This window comes from Cavia porcellus, unplaced genomic scaffold (genome assembly GCF_034190915.1).
Source record: "Cavia porcellus strain 051 isolate PalLab524CR breed Dunkin Hartley unplaced genomic scaffold, mCavPor4.1 scaffold_1, whole genome shotgun sequence".
In the NCBI taxonomy this organism is placed as follows: domain Eukaryota; kingdom Metazoa; phylum Chordata; class Mammalia; order Rodentia; family Caviidae; genus Cavia; species Cavia porcellus.
In genome coordinates, this window is record NW_026947484.1 from 108,370,402 (window position 1) to 108,376,225 (window position 5,824).

General features: G+C 37.9%; 1 pseudogene; it reads left to right on the forward strand.

The window, feature by feature from the left end:
* Positions 1-586: 586 nt before the first annotated feature.
* Positions 587-911, forward strand: LOC134476087 (small integral membrane protein 15-like; annotated as a pseudogene).
* Positions 912-5,824: the final 4,913 nt, after the last annotated feature.

The following is a 5,824-nucleotide window of genomic DNA, read 5'->3' on the forward strand; positions in this document are numbered from 1 at the left end:
GGTGGACCTGGCTCCTGAGGCTGGCAGTGCTGTCTGGGGAATGGAGAGGCCTTAGTAAGGAGGGAAAGACAAAGAAAATTTAAACTTCTCAAGAATGTATGTTAGAACTAAAACAACAACTGATAAGATTATATAGTGTGTCCAAAAGATGAGAAGTATAAAACAAAAGAGGTCTTTATTCTGAGAACGCCTAGAGAGAAAACCACTACCACCACCCCACCACCACTGCTGGAGTCTGGCCTTCTCTCTGGCGGACATGTGGCGAGGGAGGTATATAAGTAGCCTAAGCTTAGGGTAGTGCCCTAGGTCCATTAGAGATGCACAGGTATCTCATTGGCACTCGTTTGGCACCAGGGGCAGATTCCTAAGGGTGGGGGGAGATAGAGTCGAAGGTAAATCTCTAGGGGTGGGGGAGATAGGAGCTCTTTGGTTCTGGCTTGAGGCTTTTCTGGCTACAGCGTCCTGTCTGGGCCAAAACTCTTTCAACAACAACCCAGGGTCGTCTGAAACTGATTGGGTTCCTGATAATGCTGGGCAAAATGAGAGTCACTAGGCAAGCATGTGATTTCCTAGGATTGCTGCAGAGATGTTGAACATAAAGACTTGGGCTGAATTTGATGTGGAATGGACTGCAAAGGACCCAGAAAACCTTACAGTAGTTTTTCTGCTTTATACTTCACTGTGTCTAACAAATGCTCTTTTGATCTAGAAACTGACCAAGGCAACTGAAGCCAGGGAGAAAGTGCAAAAGAAGAAAAAAAGCTGTCAAAGAAAATATCGCAAAAGCTGAACAACTGAAAAAAAGATTGAAGGCACAAATAGACTCCGCAAGCAGAGCAAAGTCACTAGGAAAACTATGCAGCTTCCAAAGTGAAAGATGTTTGCCCCACATGGGACACTGTAGCTGGTAAAGCTGGAAGGGGAACCAAGGGGCTCTGTCTTCCCCACCCCTAGGAATTCACCTGCATCGTGAAATGAATACCAATGGCTACCTGTGCATCACTAATGCCCGTTAGGCACCACCCCAAACCTAAGCTACATATATGCCCCCACTCCACGTATCTGACGGAGAGAATGCCAGCCCCCAGAGACAATGCCAGACCTTGGATGGTTGGGGGGGTCTCTCCCCACATTCTTAAAATAAAGCTCATTTTTATTTTATATTTCTTATCTTTTCAGATGCACCAAAATCCTATCAGATGATTTCCTTCCGTGCCGAAAAATTCTATCAAGTAGGACCCAGTGAGGTTTCTTGGGCTTTCATGAAAGTTATTACTGCCCATATAAAAGAAACTTCCTAGAATCTGATCTCAATACTGTAGTAGCTTTTAGACCTGGCCATAAAAGCTTATTGGTAACTATTGGCTATTATTATAAACTAGCATTGGTTATATTGGTTGAGCATCCCTAATATCCAACCCAATATTCTATGTGATGCACAGATCTGATGCCTCAAGTGGAAAATCCACATCTGACCCATGGCAGGTCTAATTCAAAAACACTAAAAATGTTGCATTGCATAAATGAACTCAAGACTATACAAAACAAATGAACTTTGGATTTAGACTTGGGTCTCATCCTCAAGGTATCTTGTATTATGGTATTATGTATATGCAAATATTCCAAAATCTGAAAACACCTAAAATATTGCTGATTCCAGGCATTTAAGAGAAGTGATAGTCAACAAATTCTCTATAACTGACTTAGTTATTTGTGACTCTGTAGCTCTATTCTGAAATGAAAACGTCCTATGGAAAAAAATGACTTTACACTATAAACTCTATTCAAATACTGGCTTAAAATGGGGTCCTTGCTGGGTGTGGTAATCTTAGGACTTGGAAGGCTGAGGCCGGAAAATCACTCTAAGTTCAAGGCCAGCCTGGGCTACAGAGTGACTCTGTCTCAAAAAAAATTATTTTAATAAAATAAAATAGGGTCCTGTTCTAAATAAGGATATTGAGAATATTAAAGTCAGAATTGCCCTCTCTGAGGTGAAAAGTCTGCATGACTTAAAGGAGATACAAAATATTAATCACTTAAAAATTTTGTTTTGAGAAAGAGTTTTGTCATGTAGCCCAGGCTGGCCTTGAATTCACAGGTGATCCACCTGCGTCAGCCTCCCAGTGCTGGGATTGCAGGTGTGTTCCACCATGTTTGGCTATTAATGACATCTTTTATTATTGTTGTTTATTTCTTGGAATGAAATAATTTCTGGTTTCCTCAAAACAAAATAATATTGATCAACAAATACTTTATTTTGTTTTACCCAAAGGTGCTTTCTTCCTCAGCCCCTTATCTTCAGGACAGAAATTTCCCTCCATGTCTTGAGGAAAAGTTGATAAGATTTGGTCCTAAGCAAATGCAGTCAATTTTGTATCACTCAAGCTATTCTTAGAATTTAGCAATTTACAAATGAATATTTACTTACGGAGAAAGTGGGATAAACTATGCTGCGAATTTTCCACAAATGAAACTACAAAATGGTAGAATTTGATGCTATTCATGGATATATACTCATGCTTTTATGTAGTCATGTTGTAAGATTTTGGGGCACTGGAGTCTCCTTCTAGGGGTGATTTCCAAGTTCTGTCTGTGCTGAACAAAGAATTGGTTAGGACGAGCACACATGGTAGCAAAGTTTTACATTTATTAAAGGTAAGAAAAATACTGTGCTTTGTAGGGTGAATTTGTGCCAAGTAATAGTAGGGAAAAAGAACACTGAATAGGGAGGATGGGCCACTGTGAGAGAAATAGCACAGATGTGAAAAGTTCAGCCCTGGTGAACCTCTATGTCTCCCACTCCTCAGGCTGAGGTCGGGTCTAGGATTTCTTATGCAAAAATAGTAGTAAGAACCCTTTCAGGGAATTGTCTGTTGATTAGTTTACATCTGATGGAGATTTCCTGATGGTTACATATTGAGATTGAGAAAAAGAGTCATTTATGCAGTATCAGGCATTGAAAAACTCGTATGTTTTTAGACAGGGAATTTTTCTTTTACCTGGCCAAACATCTGAGATGGTTTAGCAAATATCTGGAGTTTTCTGATTCAGTTGTGAAAAAGCGGACTGAGTCAGAAGGAAGACACTTCGCATGGAGGAATCTGGAAGACAAACAGGCTTATTCTCTGGCAGACTGATGGGAATCTGTTTCAAATCATCAGTCCTGTCTAGGGGATAATAAAACACTGATAGCTGCTGTAAACAGGAAATATAAAAAGCCAGCAGGAAGAAGGCTGATAGTACACTTTCTATAGTTGGTCACATATTGTCTTGTCATGCATTGCTAGGTAGGTTTGGTTCAGGCAAATTAACGGGGTTTCTACTTCATAGTAGAAAAGTCAAGGTTAGGGTGAGTGGGAGGAATCAATCACCATTAGACTGAGCTGATCAGTCTCTGAGTGATGTCTCCCTGAAACCTTGGGATGGGTTTGAGAGAGCTCAGTCCCCCAGGAATCCATGGAAGCAAGAAATTAAGAAAATTCAGAGCAAAGGCTTTATTCCAGGCCTGGCGACACAGCCCCCTAGCAACCCAGAGACTGCGTGCCTAACAGACTAAGGAAGGGGTATTTACTTATTTATTTTTAAAATTTTATTTAAGGAGAAAAAAGAAAAACAGAAAAAGGGTACAAGTTATACAGAATTTCAGAAAAAATAAACAGGAGGAAATCACCAGTTAATAGATTACATATTGTCATCTTAGAAATAGTTGTTCAAGTGACACAATTAAAGCATGTAGAGTGGACATTCAAACAGTGAGACTGCAAACAGTTCTGTTCAATGATCCAATAAAACTCAGTAATATGGTTACCTATCATATACACTTAAAAATACATGCAGTTATGTCCTTTAGAGCACTTTCTTTTCCTCTCTTATGTACAATGACAATTACACATTTTGGGTTTTATTACTCCCATTGTTCTTATTACTTTTTTTTGAAGAGAGTAAAACCAAAATGTGACATAACAGGATAGAGTCAGTCAAATCAAAAGGATGGTCATAATACATAATGTAAAAACAAAATACAAGGTGCTCAACAATGGTTACCATACTGCCTCTTGCTATCTTAAAAAGAATTGCCTATATCATCAGTTATAATAAAATTGAACAAAACAGTAAAGAACAAAACCAATAAAACCAAAACATTGGAGACATTACAGGACTTCAAAAGAAGATAATAGTCGACCAGAATGGGCGTCATAATGAATCTTATTGTCTTCACAGTTGTTACTTATACTTTTGAACTTGGTACTATCAAGCAAAACAGAATAGAGGAAAATCAGTCAAAACAAGATGGTGAGAGCAATACAGGGTTTCAAATCAAGTTAATAGGAAATCAAAGTGGGTTACTATAATGTATCCTGCGATTTTTATTTATTTTTTCCCTTAATTAAAAGGATAAAAGTGAAAAAGTAAATAATAAAAAAGGAGATTGAGATAAAAGAGGACATGACAACCAAACAGTGCAGGTCAAAACATAACCATTTAAGCAAAATAGTGTTTCACCACAATTTAACCCTGACCTAAAAGTAGTTAGCATAGTGTCTCTTTCCTTGAAATCTTTGAGTATAACTTCATATACTGTAGCATCAAACATATCAAGACAATGTAAAATCATTCAAGAGAATGACAGTACTACAGGGTATTTAGAATCAACTAACAGAAAATGAACAGTGGTTTCTGTATAATCTCCTTGTCTATAAAAGATTTTGTTTATATTATCACATATAGTAAATTCCAGTAAGATACAACATGTTAAGACCGATGGAGACAGAAGAACAAAAGCTTAATGGGACTTCAAAACAAGATAATATTAAATCAGCACTACCTATTATGATGTCTTGTTTTTTCTAAAATAGCTGTTCCTATCATCCAACCTTCCCTGCCTCATTTCTGTTGAGCACTTTTTCTGTCAGTAGTTGTCAGTTTGTCTTCTTCATTTCGCTTTCTGCTCCATTTATTGTGGCCGCTCTGCCACTGTTTCTGGAATCTTGGTATTTTTCATTTTTAGAATATCCTGCAGTAATCTCTGTAGAGTTGAATTGGTGGTTGCAAATTCCCCTAGTTCCTCTTTATCCTGGAAGCACCTTGTTTTTCCATCAATTTCTAGGGACAGTTGTGCAGGATATCTCAATCTTGGCTGGAGGTTATTATCGTTCAAAGCTTGAATTATTTCCCACCATGCTCTTCATGATTTGATGGTTTGTGCCGAGAAGTCTGTTGTAATTCTGATGGGTGTTCCCTTGTAAGTGATCTGTTTCTTGTTTCTGACGGCTTTTAATATTCTGTTCTCATATTGGATTTCTGGAATTTTGGTTATTATATGCCTGGGTGTAGCTCTGTCTGGGTTGTAGGTGGCTGGGGTCCTGTATGTCTCATACATCTGAGTATCTTTACCTTTTGCTAAATTAGGGAAATTCTCCTTGATTATTTCTTCTGAATAGCTTTTGTAGTTCATTTGTTTGTGTCCCGACTTCTTCTTTTATGTTCTTAATTCTTAAGTTATAGATCCTCTTATCATCTTCTATCCTTTGTATCATTGCTGTTTGTTTTCTTGTTATTTTTAAGAAATTTTTCATTTCATGCTCCCACCTTACAAATCTGTCCTCCAGTTCATATAATCTATCCTTAGTTTCTTTCATACTGTTATGCCAGCTTTCAGTAGAGTTTTTAGTTTCCTGGTAATTTGAAGTTCCTTTGAACCTGCTTCACAGATTCTATGTTTTCTCTATTTTCTCCATCAAGCAATTCTTCCCTTTTTTCTGTTCTTCCATTCCACCATCTGTTTTTTCTTGGGCAGTGCTTAGCATTTCTCTAACTATTCTAC